Source organism: Microtus oregoni, unplaced genomic scaffold (genome assembly GCF_018167655.1).
Source record: "Microtus oregoni isolate MIOR12 unplaced genomic scaffold, Mior012 000044F_ref0000062, whole genome shotgun sequence".
Taxonomy (NCBI): Eukaryota; Metazoa; Chordata; class Mammalia; order Rodentia; family Cricetidae; genus Microtus; species Microtus oregoni.
The window spans coordinates 2,989,398-3,004,056 of record NW_024543218.1 but is presented as its reverse complement, the minus strand read 5'-3'; the positions used below and the strand labels follow the sequence as shown (position 1 = coordinate 3,004,056).

The following is a 14,659-nucleotide window of genomic DNA, read 5'->3' as shown; positions in this document are numbered from 1 at the left end:
AGAGAAACCTCATGAATGTAATCAGTGTGGTAAGGCCTTTGCACACCACAGTAATTTTCAAAGCCATAAAAGAACACATACTTGAGAGGAACCCTATGAATATACCCAGTGTGGTAAGGCCTTTGCCCTTCTCAGTCATCTTCAAAGGCATAAAAGAGCACATACTGGATAGAAACTCTATGAATGTAATCAGTGTGTTAAGGCCTTTGCTCAACATGGTGCTCTCAAATGTATAGAAGGACATATACTGGAGAGAAACCCTATGAATGATATCAGTGTGATAAGGCCTTTGCAGACCCCTGTACTCTTCAAAGGCTTAAAATGTAACATACTCTAGAGATACCTGTGAATGGAATGTGGTAAATTCTTTTTCACAATTATCTCCAAATACATAATATGAGCCCTTCTGTAGAGAAACCCTGAAGATAATTTGGATACTTTTCAAAAATATGAGAAAAAAATCATACTGTAGTGAAACTATAAATGAATTCAGTGTCATAATGTTTTGTGTTTTATATAAGAGTAAGACTTAGTGTGTAGTCATCTGAGAAAGCTTGTGCATATTATCATAATCTTTTGGACCTGATGAAAAAGCTGGGTGCTTCTTTTAAATTGTTCTTTTAGATGTCAAGCCACTTACAGTCAGTTAACAAAAATCAGTTATTGTGTAGAAAAAAGTTTGAAAATGTCAACAATTTGTTCATGCATCATTATAACTCTCTTTATTTTAGTTTGAACCAGCAAAGTAATGGATAAATCCTTTTCAGTTACAGAAAGGGTATTCCAACTTTGGTCTTCAAACCAGAGCCAAAGGAAAGAACTTTGTCTCTGAATTTAGAACTAGATAATGAAACAACATCTCCCTGAAAACAGCCAAAACATTAAAAGGCCCAGTGAAAGAAACACAACTTGGCTCTCAAACCAGAACCATAAAATCCCAAAAGTTTCAACAATGTTTTTAAGCTCAAAGGATATCATTAACTGAAATATGAGAGGCATCAAGAGTCAAATCACTCATACGCTTACTTGTAGGTTTTGTATAAAAGTATCCTTAGAAGTTGGGAATATAATTATAGTTATCAGAAGATTGGGAGTGGTCATCAGGAAGGTAGGTAGAAGGTGGTTACAAGGAATATTTTCTGAAAAGGAAAGATGGTTTGAAGTAATAAATGATGGAAACATCACTCTTAACAGTAGCCACAAATAATATAAAATATTATGGAATTACCAACTAAAAAAGTGAAAGGACTGTAGGAAAAGAACATTAAATCTTTGAAGAAGACACCAGAGAATGGGAAGATGTCCCTTGCCCTTGTTAGGTAGAAATCAACATAGCAATCTACAGGCTCACTACCATTCCCATGTGAATATCAGAAAAATTCTTCACAGATCTCAAAATAAAAACACCCAACTCCATATATAAAAGCCAAAAAAATGCGGGATAACCAAAACAATCCTACATAATAAATAATTTCTGCAGGCATCACATTCCCTGACTTCTTCAGATGAATACAGAGCTTCAGTACTGAAGAGAGCCTGGTGTTGGCACAAAAACAGATAGGAGGACTAATGGAACTGATGCTAGCTAAGACCCAGACATCACTCCACTCACCTACTACACCTGATTTTTGACAAAGCACCAAAAAATATAAAATGGAGAAAACATATTTAACAAATGGTGCTGGCATAACTGAATATCAATGTGGGGAAGAATGAAAGTAGATCCACATCTATCATCATGAACAAACCTCAAGTCCCAATGGATCAAAGACTACAACATAAAGACAAACACACTGAACTACATAAAACAGAATATTGGAATTACACTTGAACACATTGGTAAAGAGGACCACTTTCAAATTATAACCCCAGGCATCACAGACACTGAGAAAAATTATAAATGAGATTTCCTGAAGCAAAAGTTTCTGTAAAACTGTAGTATGGGAAAAGATATTCACCTAAACCACATTGGATAGAAGACTGATCTTTAGAACATACAAAGAACTTAAATAATTGATCATCAAATAAAAAATGGAGTACTCCAATAAAAATGGAGTACAGACCTAAAAAAAAATCTTTTAACATATGAATCTAAAATGACTGAGAGACACTTAAGGAAATTTCCAAACTCCTTAATCATTAGAGAAATGAAAATCTAAACAAATTTGAGATTCCCTCTTACATCTGTAACAATAGGCTTGATCAAAACACTGATGACAACTTAAGCTGGAGAGGATGTGGAGTTAAGGGAACACTCCTGCATTTTTGATGGGGTTACAAACTGAGTCACCTACTTCGGATATCAGTATGGTTATTCCGTAAATTAGAAAGTCACCTGCCGGGTTGTGAGGCATGGCCTTAATCCCTGCACATTGGGAGCCAGAGATAGATCTCTGTGACTTCAAGTCCAACCAGGTCTACAAGAGCTAGTTCCAGGACAGGCTCCAAAGCTCAAGAGAAACTGTGTCTTAGAAAACCAAAAATTACAAAAAAATGAAAGAAAATTAGGAAACAACTTATCATAAAACCCAGTCATGCCCTTTGTATATGTACTCAATGGATGCTTAATCATACCACAAGGACAAATGCTCAACTGTGTTCACAGCAATATTGTCAGAGCCAGAACCTGAAAACAACCCCTCCTCAGAAGAATGGAAAAAGAAATTGTGGTATACTTACACAGTAGAGTACCACAGAGTGGATAAAAACAATTACATCTTGAAATTTATGTGCAAATTTATGGACCTAGAAAACATCATAAAAGAGTGAGTTAACCCAGAACCAGAAAGAAAAAATATATGTACTCACTCCTAAGTGGCTTTTCAATATAAAACAGGGGACAGTCAGCCTACAATTCACAATGCCCAGAACATATACAACAAAGAGGAAACAAACAGAGACATACATAAATCTATTCTATATAGGACATAGAGAAAGACAAGATCTTAGTAAATTTGGAACATGTGAATCATGGGACAATGGGATGGGGGAGGAAGGGTGAATAGTGGATAAATATAGTTGAATAAAAAACAATTAAAAAATCCTTGATTCACAGCCGTTTGTGGGTGAATTAAACAAAGTGATAGTATAAAATGAATAGCTGAAATATGGAACTTTTCTTAGTTTTGTAGCTGAATGAAATACTTCCTCTTGCTAAGGCAGACTGATTTATGATATTTAATTAAAATCAATCCACACATTTTCCAAAAGAAAATTAAAGATTTATACCATATCTCCCAATCTTCCCAAACCAATAATCACACATGAAACATTTGAGACGGAAGTGCTTGATTTTACCTAATGTAGCTGCATTCATTCTAAGTTCATCATGTAACACTGAGTTCATGTTTTAATGATGAATTTTGAAGGCTGTACAAGTCAGAGTGACAGACCCTGAACTATGTGAGTACTAATTGAATCTTTGACTTCTGAAAACACCAAGTTAGAGTGTAAGAATACCTTGGGCTTTTATAGGTCAGATGAGCACCTACAGAGCAATGGATCTCATATACAATATAGCTAGCATCCAGAATCAAGAACTGGATTCAAGAGAGCAACTATACCCTTTATAGATTCATTCATACTGTAAGAGACCATGCCCAAGTGCATTGATATTTTAAAGCTGTTGACTGAAGGAGCTCTCACAGCACCTACCCATTTAACTTAATACGAAATTCCAAACCCTATACAAAACTCTGTACACAAGATGTCAAAATTAAAGTTAGAATTACAATAAGCATAATCAATATTAAGGAAGGAATACATCCTAATGGTTTGATAAGCATTTTATCCTAAGGAGTCCATGTTGTAGTAGAAATGGCTTAACTAGATCATAAGAGGATGGTAAGTATGATTATCTCATCTTCAACCCCATCAAAGACCTGAGAAGAGCAATAATATTACTTGAGTAGGCAGGTAGTGCAGTCTAGCAGCTTCCAAAAAGTGTAGTAGTTGACAGACAACTGACTGACCAATCAACCAAAGTCTCATCACAGTGTTGAAGAATAAGACTTCATATCAGAATATAAAACAATCTTTAAAGAACTATGCAGTAAAGCAGGACAATGACTTCAAAATGTAAACAATGTATAAAAATCTTGATCAGAGGTAGAGTAATATAATGCAATATGATAAATATATCATAAAATTGCATCAATAAAAATATGTTTTAAACAGGTAGAATCATACATTTATACAATCTGACATAATAACCTTATATAGTTGTTACAAATATTCTAAACAAAAATCAAAACAGTCTATATAATAAATATAATTCGAATTTGTGTCAGTATACAAAAGTATACCAATGTAAATCCATAAAAAATATTTCACAAGTATTCCTTCTATTACAAACTTATTAGTAGGAGTAAGTAATCTACCTATTATCCAATTCCATTTTCGCTCATTTTGAGATCTCTGGGTGTACATCATTTCACCCAATCCTATGACCCACCCAGCAGGTCCTAAGTTACTCCAGGGTCTTGAAGAGGCACTATCTGAAAGACTTGGGAGGAAAGAGAAACGGATGCCAAGCAGTATTTTGTCAAGGAATCCGTTTATTGAAGCAAGTTTCATGCCTTAAATACTCCTCAGAAAGGGACTCGGGCAGGGGGAACTCAGGAAAGGGGGAAGGGAAGGAGGGGCTTGGTAGCTAGGCAACTAAGTGGGGCAGTTTGAGAGCTAAGCAGGGCAGTTGCAAGGTCAGTGGCTAGAACACCTGCTGTTAGTGATAGCAGCAAGCCCTGAAGACACTTTGTGGTACTTTCCAGAGCTTGAGTCTCCACGATCAGCACATAATGATTTGGCTAACTTTAAGTTTTCTGTCTCAAGATTTTTACTTCAATGCCCTGTGAGAAAGGAGAAGCCTGAAATGGCTCCTGACAATCCTATATTAGTAATAATCAACTCGTAAATGTTGTTCCTGACTGTGACGACAAACTTTGTTGGGAGAGAGAATGGCATCTTCTAGAATTGCTTCCAGGGACGATGTTATTTCTATGGGATATTATAAACGCAAAATGATGGTTAAATTTCAAGATGGCTGTTTTGGATAATTGCAAATGGTTTCTGAGTATTTGATAGGGTTTTTCTGAATTTCTTATTTGGAATTCTGGCCAGAACATTGTAAGAAGGTGCACCATATCTGCAGCTTGTACCCATAAATTGGTCTCGTAGTGCTATCAGCATCATGCCGTCATATCAACCAGGTAGAGACATTGTGGGGCCCCAATGTCTTCTTCTTGGAAGCTGTTCTTTGATGAAAATGTAAGCATTATTCATGTAGACATATATTCATTGAAAGATAAGATAAAGACAAAATGGGCATGAAGGAAAGTAAAATATTCCTTCAAAATTGATCTTCTTTCTGTTCCATACCAGAAGACTGTTGACATGAGACAGAGTTTTGAATTTTTCTTTTAACATCATGCTTGGATTTAGAGAAGGATAGACATTGTCTAATTCTAAAACCATTTCTGATTCTTAAGTAGAGATGGAAACACAAAAGGACATCTTATAAAGCTGTAGCCCATACAAAGCACCTAACAGATTATCTCTCTGGGGGTGTGCCTCCTCACAGGTTTACAGGTCAGTATCTGCCCCCTTCCTGAGATATAAAGCATACAGTGTGACAAACAGAACCAGAAGAGACAGATCAGCTACTACAGGTGAGGAAAAAATGAAAATATTCCAGATAGTGAGAACAGTGTAAGCCATGGCTTAGAGGCTGCAGCAAAGTCAGCAGGACCTTTAGAGACATTCATTCCTATGCCATCAAAGCAGCAACAGCACACATCTGCCCTAAGCCAGAAACTCTGGAAGGAACACACACTGTGTTTTGACAGTCTTCCAAATAATTCCAGTATGTGTGTAAGTTTTAGGACCTCTTATCCAGGCTACCAGCTCTCAAATGCTGTTTTCAGGTCACTTCTCTGTGATAGGATAAGAGGTGAAGTGGATGTAACTTCAGGTAAGTTTGGAAGTGCATAGTCTACATTGCTTTTGGAGAGCTTCCAATAAACATTAGCCATTGAAACGTTTTAAGAATCCTACAGTAAAAACCTTTATTTCTCATTCAGCTTTGGCTCTCTGTGATTCTGCCTATTGATACTTCCATAAATACCCTCTTAGGGATGTTTTTTTTTAAATTTATTTATTTATTTATTATGTATCCAATATTCTGTCTGTGTGTATGCCTGCAGGCCAGAAGAGGGCACCAGACCTCATTCCAGATGGTTGTGAGCCACCATGTGGTTGCTGGGAATTGAACTCAGGACCTTTGGAAGAGCAGGCAATGCTCTTAACCGCTGAGCCATCTCTCCAGCCCCCCTCTTAGGGATGTTATCCTCACTAGTCACATGGATGCGATGTAACCTACAGAAGATAAGGAGACTGTCTTCAAGTCACAGAATGTGTATTCATGTTGGAAAAGACCTTAAAATTTTTTGTGTTCTCAATACACTGCATGCTCTCTCCTTCCACTCTACTGTGTATCCAGGCATAACTCTGCATTATGTAGACCAGAAGCAGGACAAAAGTCTCTGCATTTATCTTGAAGGAATTTTCTGACTACTCATCCCTGGAAGATCTATTCTTTCCTCTGTGCTCAGTTATGAACCTGGTGACCCTGCTCCGAACACTGCCTTCATGACTGTGTGTATGTTTGATCCCTGCCTACACACACCATATACAATTTCTGAGTAATATTTCCATTTAGACAATCTGCTACACATCTACTTTTGTGCCTCTGATGCTGTTCCACCTACTGTCATCCCAGAAGACCATCTCTCTGATGGCTGTGACATCCAGATGCATCTGAGACTTTCCACAGGCTCCACAGAATGCCTGCTGCTTGTCATCACAGCCTGTGATTACTACCTTGCTATTTGTCAGCAACTCAGGTACCTGTGCACATGAGCCACAGCTTTTTCTCAATGCCTCCAAGAGCCGTATGGGTATTCTATGTCATCAGGTAGTTGACAGAAACAGTCATTGCCATGAGACTGTCATTGTATGGCCACCAAGTATTTAGAAAGTTCACCTGCAAGGTCCTGGGTGTGCTGAAGCTGGCCTGTGGTGACATATCAGTTAAAAATGACTTTGTCCTTGTGGATGCCATCCTTCTGTTACCTCTACTCAAGTACCTCATTAGCCTTTCTGACATGCCAATCCTGGTCACCTTCCTAAAGGTGCTCTCAGCCAGCAGGCCCTGCAAATGCTTTTCCACCTGCTTGGAGCACCTTGCTGTGGTCCTATTTTTCTACAGTATCATCATGTTTCATGTACATGAAACCTATGAACACAAATGGTTATATCTCTAACATGGTCTTTACAGTCCTCTTCATTGTGGACTTCACACCCATCAAGCAGGAAGTGATCTGCAAAGATAGGGATCTTGACTTTCTGTTTGTGTCATCAAATGCCAATACCAATGCAGAGCAGATTATAGAACTATGGGGACCTCCACTGTAGAGACACAGTCTGTCTCACTAAGTCTGTCAGTCTGACTCCCCAGTTTTCTCCTGTCCTGAACTTGTCTGAGCTAGTGTCCAGCATTTTAATGTGATCTAATCTCAAGACTTCAGCCTTCGCTAGGTTCCTTCATTCACAACTATAATACCAGCATGTGTGGGGCTAAAGCAGATTGATGGTTAAATTAATGTCATCCTGTGCTACATAGTGTGACCAGTACCAAGAAAATAAATAGATACTAGACATTAGTATTTCCTTCTTAATGTGTCCTCAGTGGGCACTGGGAGTACCATTTTAAGTACTACTTCAGAGTGCATCATTTCCTGACTGACAGTCACAAATGGCTTCTCACTGCTCTCAAAAAGATGTTCATCAGCAGGACCTCACAGCTGCCTGCCTGACGGCCTGCCTAGTTCCTAGCCTTCTCCCAGACTTTCAGTCACACACAATTGACAAATGTGAGTTTCGATCTTCCCTAAACTCCCTACCCCACAAACTCTTGTGTTCTTCTTGTGAGGCAGTTATTATCAGCACTCATTCAAGAACACTTGAACTTTCTTTCCCTTTAGGCTCAAAACTGTTTTCTCCTCTCATTATCTCCCTCCTGTATCTTTGGTTTCTAATATTGTTTATGGCCAGATGGCATTTTTAGGAATGTATTTTTTATTGATTTTTATTGAATTCAACATTTCTCTCTATTCTCCTCCCTGCCTCTTCCCTACCCCCTTTAGCCTTCCCACAAGGTCCACAATGGGACCTTGATCTAAATTTGGTCAGGAGATTCTGTCTTTCTCTACTTCTCCTGTAGATTAGATCTGTGTAAGTCTCTTTTAGTGTCCTCATTTTTGGGTAATTTCTTTGGGATTGTGGTTTGTAGGCTAGTTTTCTTGGGTTTATGTTTAAAAACTACCTGTGTGAAGGCGTAAGTCACAAACAATGCCACACCAATTCGGGGTTATGATTATTAGGGTGGTATTTATTTAAAGGGGAAAAAACTTACAGATCACTGTCCCAGGCAACAGCCCTCTTCGCAACCAGGAAAGGAGTCTAGTCGCAGGCGGAGCAGGAAGTGAAGAGAGAGAGAAGAGGGAAGTGGCCGCTTTTTTAAAGGGAGAGAAACCACGCCCCAGTGGGCTGGTACCTCAGCGGTGATAGGCTGGAGGAGTGGGAGGACCTCCCGCAACACCTCCCCCTTTTGTTTAAATAAGAGAGTTCTAAACCTACTATGAAATTATATACAATAAGTACAAATATCCTATTCTAACTAGCTTAGGTCTTGTATAATAAATAACTTGGCCAAGTCATGAGAGAAAGTAACTACATTTATATAGTCTTCAACCCCATCGAAGATCTGAGAAGGGAAATAATGTTACCTGGGTAATTAGGAAGTTCAGTAAAACAACTTCCAAAACATGCAACAAATTACAGAGACAACTAGCTACCTGGGCAATCACCCAAAGTCACATTAGTAGCGTTAAAGCAACCAACTTTGGCTAAGGCCTAACATAACTGACATACCATTTTCTAAGGCAAGCAACTTTTCAAAACTATCTTACCCTGTCTTGGCAGGATATGACAGTCCTGTTTTATCCATTGATGCATGCTCTGTATCTTTGTCAGTTGTTGAGGTATGGGCATTTCTTTGCCCAAACGCCAGTTCTGCCAAAAAGAAAGGCTCCAGGTGGAGTGTCTTTGGTGCTCAACATTCTCTCGGGAATAGAGTGGTGTTGCCAGGAGCAATTGTGTCTCACTACCACAAAACTCTGAGTTAGATTAAAGGCCATTTTCTACAGCTCTTTGAAGAAGTTGAAGATTATCTATCTATACTGAGTATAATCTCTATATATCTAAAGAACCTGATTAGTCTATTATAAATGACAAACTTAGATGACTATTAGTCTATATAATTCTCAATATCTATCTAACTTAAAGACTAAGACAATAAACGACTGTGAAACAAATGAGGACAATGACCTCCAAATATAAACAATGTACAAATAAACATTGCAGTAGGTAAATATATATCAATACACAATCATTATATAAGTATCTTAATCAGAGGTAGAAATGTACACTGCAATATGGTAAATATATACAATACATATATATATATATCAATACAATATATGTCAATACATAAAAAAATGTTTTAAACAGAGGTAGAAACATGCATGCGTACAATAATCAATATAATTTAACTTTGTATCAATATACAAGAATCTATAGCAATGTATTTGTCTAAAAACAGTAACTCACAATTACAAATCTATTATCCCATCATCCCTCTTTTTTATTCTTTCAAAATGATCCCTGAGCTTATAAAATTCCTCCCCCAACCCTCAATCGTATACTAATTATAATCGACCCCTAAATGATGTCCCTAAACCCAAGGGCAAGTTTTATTGGGAAAGGGGACGTCGTCCTCTAGAATTACTTCCAGCTGTCATGGGGGCGACGTTCTTTCTGGGGGATCCTGTGAAAGTGAAATGATGGTTAAATTTCAAGATCAATGTCTTTTAAAATTGCCAATAGTCTCTGAGTATTTTGTGCAGGTCTGGCCAAAATGTTGTATAAGATGTGCACCATTTCAGCTAACCAAGTTGGAACTGTCTTGTGCAGCTGGTACCAAAAGCAGGTCTTGTAGTAGCGCTATCAGTATCATGACGTCATATCAACCAGGTGGAGTTGTTGTTATGGGGCCCCATCTTCTTCCTGGAAACTTCAAATGTCACTTCAGGAAAAACTCATTGTTCATTATGAAAAACTTAAACATTAATCATATAGACATATATAGACATATATATATATATTCAATGAAAGACATGATAGATATATTCAATGAAAAGTATGATAGATATGAAGAAAAGCAAAGATGTTTTCTAAACTCATATTTCTTTCTGTCCCAGATCATGGCTCTTGACATGAGACAGAAACTCCAGAAACTCTGGGTTTTTCTCTTACTAACAGGCTTGGAATTGGAGAGGGACTGAGCCAGAGTCCAACTTCAAAACCAGCTTTATAAATTTAGAAATATGGTTTAATATTACTTACACAACCCATTCAGTTTTCTTGATATTTCCTATTGGGCAGGTATTTTTCCATCTGTCAGTATCCAAACATCCAGGGTCCCTTGAATTTCTCAAAGATGAGTGTTTTCCTGTGGAGATAAGAACAGAACCCTGCCCCCATTCTATGTTTTTCTTACCACCTGTATGAATATCATCATTGTGGATGAGTTGTCATTTCTCCTTTCCAAGAGGTTTCTCCTCTTCAAATCGAAACTTTATTAATTTTGATGGTATCCACAATTTTTCTTCTCCTGTGGAAACAAGAGCAAAACCCCTTCCCCAACGTAGCACATCTCCTGGCTTCCACTGAGAGGTCAGCACATCTTTGAAATAAATCGGTTGATTTAGTTCAGCAGACTTTTCCATTATCCAATGTCTTTCTGCTGCTGTCGTTCCTTTCTCATTAGCGTTAAGAAAATTCAAGGTTAATAAAGCATTATGTAATCTATTTCTGGGGGTATTTTCAGTCCCTTTCTGTTTGTTCAGCATATCCTTTATAGTACGATTTGATCTTTCTATAACTGCCTGACCTGTAGGATTATTTGGTATACCTGTAATGTGTTTTATATTATAATAATCAAAAAAGCATTTCATTTTCTTAGATACATATGCTGGACCATTATCTGTCTTTATTTGCGCAGGTATACCCATGATGGCCATAACTTCCAATAAATGTGTGATTACTGAATCAGCCTTTTCTGAGCTCAGGGCTGTAGCCCATTGAAAACCTGAATACGTGTCTATGGTGTGGTGTACATATTTTAATTTACCAAATTCCATAAAGTGGAACACATCCATCTGCCAGATTTCATTTCTCTTAGTACCCTTTGGGTTACTCCCTGCAGGCAACGGTGTTTGATTATAGAAAGAACAAGTAGGGCATCTCTTTATAATGTCCTTAGCTTGTTGCCAAGTAATGGAAAATTCTTTCTTTAGGCCTTTACTATTGACATGATGCTTCTTATGAAATTCCGAGGCCTGCAACACACTTCCAATCAATAATTGATCAATCTCAGCATTGCCTTGGGCTAGAGGACCAGGCAGACCTGTATGGGACCGGATGTGTGTTATGTACATCGGACAAAGCCTGTTCCTGATTATGTCTTGTACCTGGATAAACAATGAAGTCAACTCTGTGTCATCTGGTATAAATTCAGCGGTTTCAATATGCAAGATAACTCTTTCTGCATATTGTGAATCTGTAACTATATTAAGAGGTTCTTTAAAATCCCTTAGCACCATAAGAATGGCATATAATTCTGCCTTCTGGACAGAATTATAAGGGCTTTGTTCCACCTTACTCAATTCATCTGACTTGTAACCTGCTTTCCCTGATTTATTTGCATCAGTATAGAACGTACGGGCTCCAGTTATTGGAGCATCACGTACAATTCTAGGAAGAATCCAAGAAGTTCTTTTTATGAGATTAAGTCTATCACTTTGGGGATAGTTGCTATTAATTTCTCCCAAAAAGTTAGCACAAGCTCTTTGCCACGGTTCATTGTCTTCCCATAACTTTTTTATTTTTTCAGTAGTAAAAGGCACTATAATTTCTGCTGGGTCTATACCTGCTAGTTGACGAAGTCTCAGCTTACCTTTTATAATTAATTCAGAGACCTTTTCCACATAAGTTTTTAATTTTTTACTTGGTTTATTAGGTATAAATATCCACTCTAAAATAATATCTTCCCTCTGCATTAGAATCCCTGTAGGAGAAATTCTGGAAGGCAATATGACTAGGATGCAGCTAAGATTTGGGTTCACCCTATCCACATGTGCCTCCTGTAATTTTTCCTCAATCATTGTCAGTTCCTTTTCTGCTTCAGCTGTCAGTTCTCTTGGACTATTCAAATCTTTATCACCATCTAAGGTTTTGTTTAAATGAACTATTAGATCAGGTGTTATCCCAACAGCTGGTCGTAGACTGGAAATGTCTCCTAACAATCTTTGGAAGTCATTAAGAGTCTTTAACCGGTCTCTCCTAATTTGTGCCTTTTGCGTTTTAATTTTCTCTAACCCTATTCTGTAACCTAGGTAATTAATAGAATTTCCTCTTTGAATCTTTTCAGGGGCAATTTGTAATCCCCACCTAGGCAAGACTTTCTTTACTTCTTCAAACATCCTTTCTAAAGTATCTTTATTTGAATCAGATAATAAGATGTCATCCATGTAAAGATAAATGATGGACTTGGGGAATTGTTTACGAATTATTTCCAATGGTTTACTTACAAAATATTGGCACAGTGTAGGACTATTGAGCATACCCTGTGGGAGGACAGTCCACTGATATCTCCTATTAGGCTGAGAATTATTATAAGTAGGCACTGTGAAGGCAAATTTTTCTCTATCCTTTTCTTGTAATGGTATAGTGAAAAAACAATCCTTCAAATCAATAACTATAAGAGGCCATCCTTTTGGTAACAGAGAAGGCAAAGGAATTCCAGATTGTAGTGGGCCCATAGGTTGAATTACTTTGTTGACAGCTCTTAGATCTGTCACCATTCTCCATTTACCAGATTTCTTTTTTACAACAAACACAGGAGAATTTCAAGGGCTGGTTGATTCTTCAATATGGTGAGCATCTAGTTGCTCTTGCACCAGCTGTTCCAATGCCTGTAGTTTATCTTCAGCTAGAGGCCATTGTTTGGTCCATATTGGCTTCTCAGTTAGCCATTTTAAAGGTAGGGCCGTTGGTACCTCTAAAGGTTTGGTATTTGCTGTATGTTCTTGTACAGCCTGAATGGCTGGTGACCTTTTTCCATAATACCTCATCATATCCTTCCCAGAATTATGAGTTCCTGGAAATACAGGAATGTTAATCTGGGTATTCCATTGCTGTAGCAGGTCACGGCCCCATAAATTTATGGCAATATTGGCTATATATGGCCTTAGTCTTCCTATTTGCCCTTCGGGCCCTATGCATTCAACCCATCTTGTGCTTTGTTTTACACGAGATAGGGTTCCAATTCCCAGGAACTGAACATCTACCTCTTGAAGAGGCCAATTCGGATGCCAAGATTCTGGGGTAATGATACTTACATCCGCACCTGTGTCTAATAAGCCTTCAATAAAAGTGCCATTTATACAGACTCTTAGTTTTGGTCTTTGATCATTAATAGAAGTCTGCCAAAATATACGTTTACTCTGTCCTATTGGGTTTTTTGACTCATCCTCCACACGTAATTCTTCATTTAGACCAGTATTACTTTTTACAGCAGAAATTGGAGCTTTTAATTTTCTTGGTGAGGCACGTTCTCCACTGTGACTGGGAATGACTGGGCCACTGTTGGCTTGGGGGCCTGCGAGAGGCCCCCCAAGGAGTTTCCCGATGATATCGGATTGCCCCATCTGTCTGTTGTTGACCTACATTCGTTGGACCAATGCCTGCCTTTACCGCATCTCCTACATATACCTGAAGGCCGAGGTCTCCTATTTTTGTCATTCCCAGAAGAGATATTATTCCTAGAAATTCTTTGCCTGCAATTCCTTTGCAAATGTCCTAATTTACCACAATTAAAACACCTGGCAGTTTGATGTCTCCTCATTGCTTTGGAAATCGCTTCTCCTACAGAAGATTCATCTCAACATTCATCGTATGCTGAATCCATTCATCCATAGGTGCTGATCTAGACTTTAAAGGCCCAATTATCTTTTTGCATTCTATGTTTGCATTCTCAAAAGCTAGAGATTCAAGAAGTATTCGTCTAGCTTCTGGGTCTGTTACCCCCATGTCCAGAGCCTTAATTAATCTTTGCAAAAAGTCAATAAAGGGTTCTCTCTGTCCCTGCCTAATTCTGGTATATGATTCAACTCTTTTTGCTGGATCTTGTATCCTATTCCAAGCATTTAAAGCTGCTTGGTGACATAGACACAGTACTTCATCGTCATAAAGAGCTTGGACCTGTGGATCAGCATATTCTCCTGCACCAAGAATTTGATCTTGGGAAACCTCAATACCTTTTGTTCTTCCTTGCTGTTCCATATGTTTGGATTCTTCTCTGAAATAAATTCCAAACATCAAGGAAGGTCCATTATCTAAAACTGCAGACACTAACTGATGGAAATCATGGGGAGTAGCTCTAGCATTAGAAGTCCTTATCATTTCCTTGACATATGCATTG

At 38.1% G+C, this 14,659-nt stretch overlaps 1 pseudogene; it reads left to right on the top strand.

The window, feature by feature from the left end:
• The first annotated feature begins 95 nt into the window (after positions 1–95).
• On the top strand, positions 96–7,470 carry LOC121434675 (annotated as a pseudogene).
• Positions 7,471–14,659: the final 7,189 nt, after the last annotated feature.